Source organism: Sturnus vulgaris, chromosome 11 (assembly GCF_052056855.1).
Source record: "Sturnus vulgaris isolate bStuVul1 chromosome 11, bStuVul1.hap1, whole genome shotgun sequence".
NCBI lineage: Eukaryota > Metazoa > Chordata > Aves > Passeriformes > Sturnidae > Sturnus > Sturnus vulgaris.
This window is the reverse complement of record NC_142253.1, coordinates 17,628,100-17,642,271: the sequence shown is the minus strand read 5'-3', so window position 1 is coordinate 17,642,271 and position 14,172 is coordinate 17,628,100. Positions and strand designations below refer to the sequence as shown.

Here is a 14,172-nt window from a genome sequence, read left to right as displayed (position 1 = left end):
TTATAAGAAGATAATAGGCAGCAATTCAAGCTTTGCAGCAGAGAGTCGCTTTTTTTTTGACAGTCTGAGCACAGTTTGTCTCTCTCAACACATTCTCCCTTCTCCAAGGTCAAGTCTGTTGCCAGCCACAGGCAGCAGCTGGCCCACCCAGGCTACCCCCAGCTTGGGGGACAAGCCAGGTCCCACCTGCATATCCAAAACACTTCATTTTAGACAGGCTCCAGTGTCCCTGTCCATGTCACCTCTTGTAGTGTCACATATTCCTGGGAAAATACATATTCTTCTTTTTTGTCTTCCCACTTCAGCCCAAGCATGCAAATAGATCCAACCTCTCCACGTTCTGTACCTATCTCTAATATTCAGGCACCACACAGGACAGATGGAGATAGGCAGTCCTATTTTAGATGAACCAAAACAAGGCTTAAAACCAAATAAACCAAAGATTCTGCAAACAGTGGTGCAAACTCACCAACACAGTGCCCCGGGGACAACAGCTCCCCACAGACACTCAGCATAAAACATCACCTCAAAACCCCTGTGCCCTGAAGGGCAGCTCTTGATGCTGCAGTGGAAGTACCAGGGCAGTCCTTCCTCATCCTTCCAGGTCAGCCCAAGGCACCCAGGGCACCCCTCAGCCTTTCCCCTCCATGCCAGGAGCTCTGTCCTGCCTGATGCAGAGTGGGCAGGAGAGAGGCACCCAAGGGACATGAAAATTACCTGCAGAACCAAGAGCTTGTCCCCAAGAAAGCTGAGAGGTGTCTCGCCTCTCATTCCTCCTGTAATGCTCCTGCTCCAACAGTTTGTTTTCCTGGCATTTTCAGCCATCTTATTCAGCACTGCTGATTTAGCACTACCATTTTATCCTGCAGTTCTCTGCATAACAATCACCATTACAGAGACAACCAGCCCTACCATAATGCAAATGTCCTCCATGGGTACTGCAACAATTTGCATTGCATCTCAGGAGCAGTCTGCAATTCTTCTTGGAATTTCCCAGGTTAGCTCAACTACTCATAAATAGGTATTGCTTCAAGCACTGGGGGAGGGAGGGTGACAATCTCGTGTCATTGTGATAAACACCACGAAATCATCATTTCATTGTAATTGCATTTCACTGGTCCCTTAATATCAAACATCATTTGGAGGTATTTTTAGAACAACGTGCGAAATGTTCATTACAATGCAAGCAGAGGGAAGGGACATGGGAAGGGTGCAGTGCAAATTGAACAGCTGTCCTCAGCCAGGACAGCAGCTTCTTCTCCAGCTGACTTACAGAGGACACAGATCAATGCTGCCTCCTGACTTTTGGGATTGCACATTTCCCAAGGAGACTGGAAGGGTTTATTGGGAACGCTGTTCCCTTCTAATTACCTGTGTGACACAAGGTGTCCCACTGTGAAAGACAAGTCAGGCCGGTGGCAGAGCAGTTTATTGTGCTTCATCAGCACCCACCGGGGGGGTGTCAAGGTGAGTGAGATGCTGAGCATCATTGCAATGAATCCATCCAGCCCCAAGACGAACAGTGCAAGTGCCAAAGAGCCACCAGCCCTCTGAGGAGTGTCACTCTTCCCTCAAGGCCCCCTGAAAGCTGCTGAGCAGAGAGGGTGGATGGCAGGACCTGAGCTTGGGAGGCTGAGGCAGCCAAGGGAACGGGGATGGAGATCCCCCCGCTGCAGTGACAGGTGACAGATGGCTTCAGTGCAGAGTGCAGCAATCCCAGAGTGTGTGTGAGGCTGTAAAGATGTCCCAGGCTGCTCCACTCTCCTGCATGAGCTGCTCCTTGCTGCTTCCAGCTTCACTGGGTTGGCTGCAGGTTTTGAGAATACCTGGACTAAAAAGAGTGGAGTGTGGGATCAGTGCAGAGGGATGAGACAGCACCACCAAAGGGACTGATCATGGCAGGGGCTCTGCCCAGATCCCAGACTGGGGATTGGAAAACTGAGGCCCCTTGAGCACCAGAAGGAAGACAAGTATGAACAAAGAAGTGGTCTCTGAGAAAATGAGGGTATCCAGGATAAAAAACAGTGGAGATTGCACAGAAGACCAAGGGGCGTTTGGAAAGACAAGTAAAGGGAGATTCTGGAATTCTGAAAAGCATGGAGGCAGAAGCCAGGGGGATGCCTAGGACAGGCAGTGTGTGAGATCAAGTAGGGTAAAAGCCCAAAACTTGTTGGATCTCAAATAAACTCCGTCACCCAATCCCAGTGTGGGCTGTCATTCCCTGCCTCACCTGTGACAGCTGGTGGGAATTGTCATATGAGACATCAGCTGGGGGATACAGGAGGAGGAATCCCAAATCCCATTTAAAATGCTGCATCTCATCCTAAACTGCAGGCCAAAGTCTACACGGATTTACATTGTGGAGCACAATCCAAACCAAAGCACAGAAGATCACTTGCCAGACTAAGACAGCTCTTGTCTGAGTGAAACTCTCCTCAGATGGGAGTGTACATGAGGAGTGTCATTCTCTCCAAATGCCCAACTCATTTCCAGAGGTCAGGAGCTGGGAAGGTCAGCGAACTGGACAGGCGAGGACTGCAGAAATAACTCTTTGCCCAACATCTCACAGATAAGCATCTTCCCTATCCTGTTTCCTCATTCTGTGCAACAGATTTTTCAGCAAGATCCAAATCAGATTGGACTAAATCTCATTTTATTTTTAATTCATTTCATATGGTTTTATTTTTAACTCACTTTAATTGAAATGAAATTATCAATTGAAATTACTTCATCAGCTGTGAGTCTTCATTCTTTAATATATAAAATAAGCTCTTAGTAAATTTGAATCACTGATTTTCCTGTTTCATCCTCAAACCCTGGGATGCTGATGCAATGCATTGGGTATTCAATACTGCAAATTCCACACTCCCAACCATAAACGTATTCAGGATATTGACCAATTTTTGGCATCTTTTAATAACACTTCAATTCTGGGCTGAATCTTGAAATTGCAGTTCCAGCTCTAATCCTCTCCTTCCAAGGGATTTCGTTCGATGCAATAGCCAAGTGTTTTATTAATGGCCTGGATGAAGGAATGGAGCATCCTGAGCAAGGGCACAGACTGACTGGGAAAATGGGGAGGTTGTGGTTGTGCCACCAGATGGATGAGCTGCCTCTCTGAGGGAGCAGGAGGCCAAGAGGAATCCTGGGGTGGCCAACAAAGGGAAAGGCAAGCCCGTGCCCCTGAGGCAGGACAGGCTGGGGGCCAGCTGGCTGGGAAGCAGCTCTGCAGAAAAGGCCCTGGGGTTGGACCCAAAGCTGAGCAGGAGCCAGCAGCGTGTCCTCACAGCTCAGGGCTGCCTCCCTTCCAGCAGCACTGCTGGGACATCCCAGGGCTCCCACCTGGGCTGGGCTCCCACCTGGGCTGGGCTCCCACCTGGGCTGGGCTCCCAGGACAAAGGGGACCTGAACCCCCCGAGAGAGCCCTCCAAAGGCATGCAGAGGTGAGGAGAGGACTGGAGCACCTGACACACGGGCAGGAGGTTCAGAAAACTGGGACTGCCCAGCCCAGAGAGCAGAAGGCTCAGGGGGACTTTATCAATGAACAGCTGGTGGGAGAAAGGGAGGAAGATGGAGCCAGACTCTTCTCAATGGTGTCTGGTGAAAGGCAAAAAGGCAAGGAGAGCAAAGGTAGAAAATTCCATTTAAAGGTCAAAAGCTGGCACAGGTGCCCCAGAGAGGTTGTGAATTCTCCATCCTTGGGGATACTGAAAACCTGACTGGACACTGCCCTGCTTTGGTGACTCCATTTGGGGCAGGAGGGGCTGGGCTGGACCATCTCCAGAGGTACTTGCCAACCTCGACTCTTCTGTGCCTCTGAAATCAGCTGCCTTCCCCAGCCATTTCACCTTCACCGTGCGGGCAAAGGAGACAAAAGGTTAAAAATGCACAAACTCTTCCACAGAAATCCCAGTTTTACTGCTGGTCCTCTTCTAGCTTTTCCCATTAACTGTTTCTAAGATTCTCTGAGAGCCTGGTGCACAGTCCTCAGATGATTTAACTCTGCCATGAATATTTTAAAAACGAGGGGAAACATGTTACCAGCAGGGTGAACTCGTTCATACACGGGGTGGTAGAAGGGAAGTATTTAGTAACTTGGTTACCATTTCCCAACTCTGCCAACTCTGCTACCTAAGCAGGAATTCCACATCCCTTCAGAGGCTCCATATTTCACTCATCTGCAGCGTTCAGAGGGAACACGTCCTGCCTTCTACAGAGCTGACAGCCTCTTGAATTTATTAAAATATGCCTCATTCCCGACCCTTTTCTCGTACATTGGTTCTTTAACTGCAAATCTCCAGGTTTAATGCAAAAACCAAGGTTATTTATCAAAAATACAACAGTAAAACCACGCTTTTTACCTAGACATGAGCAAAACCAGTAAAACTTGAGCCAAAAACCCTTCAGCTCTTAAAATTGTGCCGTATGCTTACATTTCCTACGAGAGGGCACCAAACTTTCAAATAAAGACGACGATAAAATGCTGTTGACCCTCTCCGTTGCTTTACGGATGGAATGAAAGCCTATACGTTTATATAACCTCCACAACGCCCTTTATTTATCTCTCTTGGCACATGAAAAAGCACCCAGCACGCGGAGCATAACCTACCTAGAGAGAAAGGCTGTTCTCTTACGCAACTGCTCCACTAAGGATGGGTTACCTTGGAGCAGGGCAGGGCAGCCGGGCCGGGATGGAGCATCCCTGCTGGGGCTGCCAGGGCCAGCCCGGACTGCAGGGGCTGCGGAGGCTCCGGAGATATCCCGGCACACACGGCCGGAGCTGTGCCGGCACCGCCAGGGATGCTCCATTCCGAGCGGAGTCATCGCTCCCCGCCTGCCCCGGCACGGGCATCCCACACGGGGGCTGCATGAAGCTTCAGCATCCTGTTTTAATGCCTAAATCGGACAAAAACACCTCTCGAATCCTTAGCTCGCTTGCTCCTTTTTTTTTTTTTTTTTTTTTTTTTAAGCCCCTTTTTCAACCGGCACGTTAAAATTAATCAGAAATGTGTGATTTTAATCATGGGGGAGGGGGGGAGGTTGACATTTGGTCAGATAATGTACAATCTGAACGTAATTAATCAGAGCAGTACTCGCAAAATTCCAGGGAATTACATCCTTCATTGTGTCTCCTTGAAAACAGAATGAAAAAAGCTGGCAAAAGGCATCTTATTCTCTACCAGGTTTCCCAGTCAGGTTAGTCAAAGGAACCACTTTCTTCCCTTCAGAACATGATTTTAGATGCAAGCTGTAAAAGTATTTCCATTTCTTAAGGGAGGTGGGGTCCATTTAGAGAACCCCCACTGCTGGAGTCCTACTGCAGTGCAATGGGCTCCCAGTGAGTGGGAGAGGGAGTTACAAGGTCAAGACTTCTACATTTATTCCAAAATGTAACAAGGAATTACTACGTACACAACCGGCATTTGACAATGTGAACCGCAGGATGAAAATTAAAAATACAAAAAAAAAAAAAAAAAAAAAAAAAAAAAAAAAAAGAAAGAAAGAAAAAAAACCACTTTTAACATTTTCATATGTTAGCAGGATGTATGCTCACAGTTGCTGTATTCAGACAGGAAGATACATATATATTTAGCAGGATTCAAAAAATGTTGCATCCCTAATCCAACAGCACTGAGAAAGATAAGCTGTACATTTCAAATGCTGGGGGAAGACGAAAGGGAAAAAGAAAATCTTTCCAAGCTGTTTCCTAGATACACGGTATGAAATTTAAAAGGAAAAAAAGCACTCACAAAAGTGACTTCATGGCAGCTCTTAGAAGAACAGTACGATACCTAGTTCATCATTACCATGTCTTCTGCAGCCTGGAATCCTGCTGGGAAGCATGAAACTCTTCCAAGCTGTTCCAATATACATGCATGTAACCTTTTTATATATGCAGAAAGCATGAGGAGCATCATGCAGTTTTGATTTGCAGCAGAGAAGAAAATTGACCTTTCCCGTGAAAATGAATGTATATTTAGCATTAATGCGGGCCAAAATCAATTCTCTAGAGAAATGAAGGCACATACACAAAAAGGATGAAAAGGCGGCACACAGAGACAAAAAATAAAGAAAAGGGAAAAACCTTCATGCTGCATTGCCCTACACAACTTATCTACAAGCCTCATTTTATCTGCAAACTTACTCATTTTACCAGCACTACGGGGAAAATATGAACCACCTCTTCACAGGTAGCAATTTGGATTAAAATGAGAGGAGCATGAACAAAGTAAAAGCTGTCTGTGATCAAAGACCTGCTGGATACCCGAGTCAAACAGTTATTCCAGAGCAAGGTACAAGAGCCAGTCATGCATATGGATGACCTCTCACAAATTAAATGCTAATCAGGAATGCATCTCAGCAGTAAAAAACACATGTGGACTATGAAGTCGATCTGTAATCCCTTTTCTAAGCAAATACCAGCAAAAAAAAAAAAAAAGCCCTCGTTATCAATTTCATACCACAATTATCTAACATCAACCTCAGATCCCAGCAATAAAAGCGCAATTTTCCCACATCAAACGCGCCAGCTCTCCTCCAGACATCCCAACTTGTGCAATATCCCTGCAATCCAACAGAAAGCAGTCGGGGGGTCAGAGGAGCAGGAACCCGGAGGAGCAGGCATCTCTCGGGGTGCAAAGGGAACCGGTTTCTCCCGAAAGCAGAGCCCTTCCCTCCAGCACTCACCTTGCAGCAGGGATGGGGAGCAGGGCGCTAAGCATCTGCTGGAGGCTGCCCCGGAGCCCCAGGGCTGCCCACAGCCATGGCCTGGGCAGCGCTGGGCACCCGGCTCGGAGGGGACAACCTAAAGCCAGGGACTGGCGAGCCGGGGGCTGGGGCTGCTGCCCGGAGCCGTGCCGGGCACAGGAGCTGCCAGCGCCGCAGGCGCGGATCAAACGCACACAAATCTCCCTTTACATAATCGGAAATGACTGCCGGGATCTTGGGTGCTCTCTCTTAAAGCCTTGGCTGCCTCGTGAACGGCCAAAAAAGCTTCGCCGTGCAGCGCTCGGTGGGTTGGGAGCTGATTCTTCTTTTGATGGAATTAATAAATAAATAAATGAATAAAAATGAAAGTCTATCTGTCAGAGATCTTAATTATTATACCATACACCTTCAGGAAAGCCTTTCCCCGTCTTGCCACAGGAAACATCATGCACTGTTAAAAGGAGTTATAGAAAATTCCCGGTTTCTTCCACATTATTTTCTAGTCCATCTCAATACAAAGGCAACGTCTGGGGTTTTTAACCTGCGTGCCCTTTACTTTCACACAAACGCATTGAAAAACTATAAACAGCTCTATAAAGGAACCCAGCTGAGGATTACAGATTTTCCCAAGAAATAGCTTTGCCTATCGTAAGAGAACATTAAAGTTAGAGAAATACAACAGTCAAATTGTACTGCTCACATTTTAATGAAATGTGAGCTTCTGAAAGAAAAAAAAAATAAAAAAGGCACATCCGATTCTTACCAGCAATGATAAAAGCAAAATCCCATCCACGTGTTTTCCCTCATCACTAAAGAACTCATTTAATCAAAATCAAGCCCATACGTTTCAAAAACAACAAGATCATGCTGAATTCTCAACCTACCGAAGCCCAGCAAACGCTTTCTGATGCAAGAGAGCCTTTTAGCGATGCAGTTTCTCTTTGACCTCACAGAATAATCTACACGAGTCGCAGCATTACCTTTGCAGAGATTCCCAGGGCACGAACCAAACCCTAATGCATCACTCAGCCCCAGTCCCCACACCATCTTCCCATCAGCTCTCGCCTTCCCCGGCAGCAAAACGCCAAATAAACGAGCTCAGAACGGAAAGCGGAACGACTTTATTATTATTATTATTATTATTATTATTGTTATTATTATCATCATCATTATTACGATTATTATTAGCATTATCACCACCGCCATCACCAGCACCGCCACCATGATTGCTGTCATGCTGTGGATGTCGCTACTTACTGGGCTAAGCCATCCTCCCCGGCGCAGCAGCCTGCTCCCGGGCTAGCGGGCGGAGGGCTCGGGGCTCGGCATGGGCGCGGAGCCGCGCTGCGCACCGACCGTACCACGGCGGAGCGCCGGGGAGGCGGCCAGCATCCCCGCACGGCCGGGGGACACGCCACGCCGCACGGAGGGGCTGGCGACAGCGGGGACACCGCGGCAAGGAACGGCCACAGCTGGGGGGTGTGGGGGGGGGAGGAGGGGGAGGGGTGGGGGGAATAAAAGAAAAAAATACAACGGGGAAAAAAAAAAAAATAATGGGAAAAAAAAAATGGACTGAACCACCATGTTTGTTGTTTGCGATTTTTTTAATGCTTCCCCTGGGATAATGACAAAAACGGAAGATGGCAAGCGACCAGGAATATGCCACTTACTGAGAAACGGGAGAAACCTTCAAGGACAAGGGCTGTCAAGTGCTATCAGTGCCGGCGGAGGAGGAGAGGGGGGGATGCGAGGCTGAGCAGCAGCAGCCGGGGCGCGGGCAGCGGCGCATCCCCGGAGCAGGCGCAGGATGCGGCGGGGCCGGAGCCCGCAGTGCCCGGCCGGGCTCGGGCTGTGCCCCCGCTGCTAATTACTCCAGCAGCACCCTCCGCAAAGAGCCGGGCCCTGCTCGTTCTGTTTGTGGAAGAACAATGGGGATCCGAAGGAAAAATCGTGGGGGGGGAGATATAAATAAATAAATAAATAAATAAATAAATAAATAAATAAATAAATAAAATGCAGCCTCGCAGCAGCGCTCTGGGGTTTGCGTCGCGTTTGTGTCCCTGCCATGCCTGCCAGAAATCCAAAACCGTGCAAGGAGGGACAGCGAAATATCCCGGTTTAATCTGATCTGGTCACATCGGCATGTGCTGTAAAACCACACACACACGCACATGCCAGAGCAGCTCTCTGCCCTTCTCTTCCTCTTCCCTTCAGCCCTGCACTTTGGGCAATCGCTGCATTTTTTTAATTCCACAGCTTCTCACCGTCCATTCTGAGTTTTTATGTATCTGCTATTTTGAATTATCAGCACATACAGCATTCGGAAATGTAAAAGGCTTTTCCCATGGAATATGGTGTTACGGCAGTGCAAAACAAACCCAAATACCAAAAACAAGACAGAGACATCAGTCCTTTGAAAAGCAGAACATTTTCTGTGTAATAGTTTATTTTTTCAAAGGAAACTGCAATCAGTACATGTACCACGTCCAAACTACAACTTCAACTTCCCTACCTCAAACCATTCAATCCTGAGAGTGACTGAACACAAGAAAATACCTCTATTTTAGGGGGGAAGAACGTGTAAAACAGTACAGATAAAAGTTGGGATGTGTTCTGTAGCATCCTAGGGCAGCAGTGGCTCGTGGCTTGCCTGTGCCTTGGCCAGGGTGGGCAGGAGCACACCTCCCTGAGCAATAATAGGAGTAGCTGTGCTGATGCTCTGTCATCCTGCCTTACTCGCTGCTCAGAATATCAATTCAGCCAGTTAAACCAAAAGTCTGCACTGCACCAAAATGGAAGCTATTAAAAAAAAAAAAAAAAAAAAAAAGTGCTGGGATCATTGATCAGGAGTTTTATCTATGCTGATCAATTTTTTCTTAACGAAGTAAAATGTAAATCAGGACTAGGATCAATGCAGAATTTTCTCATGTGAGACTGCCTTGATCATTAGGAAGCTACAGGCAATTACATGCATGCCAGGACACCAGATGCAGTGACTTTGGGTTATAATAAGCAGAGAGACGTGTCCCCTTTTCAGAACAAGTTTTCAGTACAAACTGCAGCTGTGAGGAGTTTGCAGTGCAGCTCGAACTGAATCCCAGCACTGAACAGAGCAGTGCTCGAGTTAAATGTCTTGTGCTGAGGTCCCAGACCCATAAATGTTGATGACCTCTACTGCTCTGTCAGAAAAGCAGGAAGATACCGAGACATCTGCAATTATCTGGCTACTGACATTCTCCTTTTTTGGTAGAAATTTTAAAGATAATTTGAAAACCAAGAGAAGGGTGATTGACACAGTACCAAAATACATTAAAGAAGACTTTTTTCTTATACTGTCTTTTCTGAAAGAAGAGAGGAATAGCTTAAAGAAATTCCACCCAGCATAAAAATCTCGTTCCACACATTTGGCTGTTGCCAGTTTGATGAGTGCTGCTCTCAAAGACTTTCTGTCATACTACAGAAACTTCAGGCCAGAGGCAGAATCATAAGGTCTATATCAGAAAAACTCTAATTCTTATTTTTAAATAACAGACTAGGCAAGGCAATAAGAGGAGCTGAAAAATAAAAAAAAAACAAAAATGTTCAAAAGGGAATGAAAACCTTAGTCTGAACATTTCATTACATACCAAATCCGACCAACTTTGCCCATGAATATTCCCAGTGCTCCCTCACCACAGGTCTCTGAGGCACCAGAGCACGTGGGGAGATGGACAAGCCAGGAGGATTTTTGGAGGTTTGTTTGGAGCCTGCTCACTGGGCTGTGTTAGTTCTACCTCCACCACTGCCATCCTGCAGCCAAGGCCAAGCATTAATGCTCATCTCCATCCCAGAGGATGCACATTCTGAGCTCCCAAGCCTTGGATTCGTGCACCAAGCTGGAGCCTGCCCTGGGAGTGCATCAAGGATAAAGAGGCAACCTTGTGTTTGCCCTCATTTAAAGCTCCCCTGAGAAAACTCTTCAGAAATGGCCCAAAGCTGAGCCCCAGCACTGCTGAGGCAGGGCCAGGAGTTCTCTGGCTCCAGGCTGACACCTGCTCACTGCCCTCCAAGTTACAAACCACCATCCCAGGGAATAGCTGCTACCCAGAGCAGGCACCCTCCAACCAGAGCTGCAAACAGCAATTCCACCCTCAGAAATGGGCCAGCTGGTAAACAGCACCTCTAGGAGCACTCCCAGCTCAGAATTTAAAGGGTTGGGGGTTTATTATTATTACTTTTTGGACACAACTGTGAAAATATTGACATTTTCCAACCTGTCTTCCAGCACGTGCAGTTCAAAGTGGCTGCAACGTTGGCTGGTGCTTTTTTGAGATATTTCATCATCAAATTTAATAGCAAAGCCCTGCAAAGCAAGACAGCATCTGAAATGAGGGTTTGTCAGCACATCTTCATGCCTATTAAAGCATCCAGCAGCATGTTATTTAGCTCTGACAGAAAAACAATTTAACACCTTAACTTGGGGGCAAGGAGCGGAAATGGAGCAGAAAAATGGAAAGATGCTCTTTGGGACCAAGTTTAAAAAACACAACAACGCTTACGGGATATAGAAGGAATGAGACTTCAGCTGTTGAGCTTGAACTGCAACTTGAAAAAAATTATTTCCCCGGTAAAACTTCAACTGCCAGTTTATATTCGGAGGCAAAAGAGCCTACCGAATTTCTTTGGAGAAAATTTTAATTCCATATGTACTGGTGATAGACATCACAAACACATTTCAAGGTCTTTATGAGATAATTAATGACAGGAAACACTGGAATAAAATTTTAATTCCTCTTTCAGCATCTTGGGGACCAAGACCTCCTTTCCAGTGAGGTTGTCTGACCAGAGGAATGGCATTGGAAAGCAGATTTCTAATATTTTCCTAATCACAACCCAGATACTTAAACTAGAGCAGCAGACTGGCAGCCTTTCATATTTTTTAAACCTCATTTGCTACGTTTTTATAAACAAGAATTAAATCTGTTTTCAGATTCGGAGTGTCTCCAGTTTGGGAACACAGAGCAGTAATATTTCTGCAAGGAAACAGCTTGAGCTCCCAAACTGCACAAACATGTTGTCATCCTGGGAAGCAACACGACCTAATAAAAGGAGTGGAGGAGAGGGACCTCAGAACAGTCACACTCAAGGACTTGCCCTGCTGTTTCCTGACTGGGAGATGTTAGTAGGTCACTTGATCCCACTGTGCTTCAATTTCCCTAACTATAAAATCAGTGTGTTCCCGAGTTTAAATTACAGCGCTTCAGAGCTGGCTGCTTGCTTAACCCTTCCGTGCCCTTGGGGGAAGGTGTTGGGCACACCTGGCTGTGCTGGGGCAAGTTCTGGAGCTGATCCAGGCACAGGGCTCGGACTGGGAGAGCCCCAGAGCTCCCATCCAAGCCCAACCATTCGCTGTGTGATTTAAACCTCGAGAGCTCGTGGTTGCCTGGAACTCTTTATTTTATCTGCTACATTTATTTTCCTGTACAAATTTCCACTTGCTCTGACTGATAAATTATTGCAGCTCCAAGCAGCTCATTTCCTTGACCAGCATCCCAACTTTCTCAAAATCTGAAAGGAAAACTACCAGCCAGCCAGCACTGCAGATCCCCCCTCTCCTTCAATCTCCACTATGTGATATCTACAAATACCCCAATTTTTCTTCTTTCACCATCTAAAAGCCATGCCCACAAAGAGCAGATGCCTGCAAGGCTGAGCTGCCATTGCTGTCCCCTCCTTGCCATAGATTTAAAGCTCAGAAAACAAAACCAGGATCACCCAAAAAAAACCCTGAGGAAGAAGGATTAATTATCCTGAGCTTCCCAGTAAAGCTTAAGTTAACCTGGCTCACTGCCACAGCCTAAGCACAGCAATGACACAGAAGCATCTTAGCAGCCTCCTCCAAAGGGATCTGCCCTGGCCAGAGTGAGGACCTGCTACATCTGACACAGCTAAACCTGAGTCCTCTGCTGAAATCAGCTTCTCAGCAGACTAAGCTGGGCCTAAGAATACAAAACCTGTCCTTCACCAGCACTCACCCTCTTTTTGGCTTAAAGGCACAACCTGCCATCTCACATGTAGGGGAGGAAATATTTGTTGACGCTCAGAAGAAATCTCAGACCAACCAATGGAGTGACCTGACAAGAGCTTTGAAGAGCAGCCTTGGGAAGGTGCCACAACTTGTGGGAACTGTGGATAGGCAGCAAAGGAATTCCCCCTTCATTCCATGGGCATTTAAACCCCATGAAATGCCAGTTCTCACAACAGAATCTGTTTACTTAATATAGTACAGTGATACTGGGAGGGAGATTCAAGATTCACAAGTCCTTTGTGGTTTCCACCACAGGAATTCCTTTCCCTGTGTTCTGGAAGGGAATGCTACTCTCCCCCTGCAGTCTCATATCACTGGTCCTGATGGAGATTAGAAATTTCATCCAAAGTCATTTAAACTCAAATTGTAGGCTTGTACCATTTAAAGGGGTCACATCAGCTCATATCAAACTGCAGATTTCAGACAATCTGACTTTGAAGGATGTTTGGAAATAGGGGTGAAACTTTGCACAAGTAGATGGGTTACATGGACTCATCCCTCTATTGCATCAAAGTTATTCTCCCAGAAAAAAACAGAGTTTGGAATCAGAATTTTGGTTCAGTACCTTCTTCTGATATCACTACTGTCAAATATTACCACAATGTTCTAAAAGTTGTTTTTCCTTCTTATTTGCTAAACTTCTGCACAGAAAACTGCTTATCTTCCATTTGAAAAGAATATCCCGAGCAAGATGCATTTGAAGGAGCATCCTTAGCCATGAAATCGTGTATGGCTGTGACATGGACATGAACCTCATGTACCCCCTTTACACAGCCAGGTCACACCATGACCTTGGACTGCACCTTAAAACAGAAACCCACCATTGTTCTATTTAAACTGCTCAAACATTCCAGTCATATTTCAGATTAGACAGTGAGAAGTAATAGCAGAGAATTAAATTACAAATATGGACTGTTATTCATATTATTAAGAAAATGCATGTTCCTTTGAGAACTTCAAGCTTTCATTCATCAATATACAGACTATTCCTACAAACCTGGATCTCCTGACTATAAATCTCATTATGCTGACACAGTAACTCCCATTGTAGACTTTTTGTCAAATGGCTCCAAATGGAAGCCTGGATCAGCCTTATTTATTACTCTAATAAAGGCAAATTATTAACATCAAGGGGAACAACAGTGAGACAAGGTTCAATCACTCTCAACAATTCAAATGGGAGAACAGAATTTTAACAAACTATGAAAAAAGGACTTTTGATGTCTCAGCAAACAATCCAACTCTGATACACGTTTCCTAGTTATTAATCACCTGCAGTGATTGCCTCCTGTGGAGGAGAGGGTTTTCCCACTATAATGAGATAAAAGGCTATGTTTAGCTTAGTGGGCAAAGCAATCTGACCTGTTAAGCTTTGGTAAGCCCTGGGTATCTGTGCC

The 14,172-nt window shown here is 46.1% G+C and overlaps 1 protein-coding gene across 22 annotated transcripts in view; it reads right to left on the bottom strand.

The window, feature by feature from the left end:
• The window catches only part of ATP2B2 (ATPase plasma membrane Ca2+ transporting 2), a 388,888-nt gene that overhangs the window by 215,241 nt on the left and 159,475 nt on the right, over positions 1–14,172 (bottom strand). Inside the window, exon 1 of one of the 22 annotated variants that reach the window (XM_088171674.1) lies at positions 8,379–8,535. The exons of 12 other annotated variants lie outside the window; for them this stretch is intronic. The gene's annotated coding sequence lies outside the window, so the exon portion shown is untranslated. Of the gene's footprint in view, positions 1–6,145; positions 6,207–6,687; positions 6,998–7,471; positions 7,746–7,965; positions 8,062–8,378; positions 8,536–14,172 lie in introns of those variants that run through there. 9 more of the 22 variants (XM_088171662.1, XM_088171671.1, XM_088171661.1 and 6 more) reach the window with 9 other exon arrangements.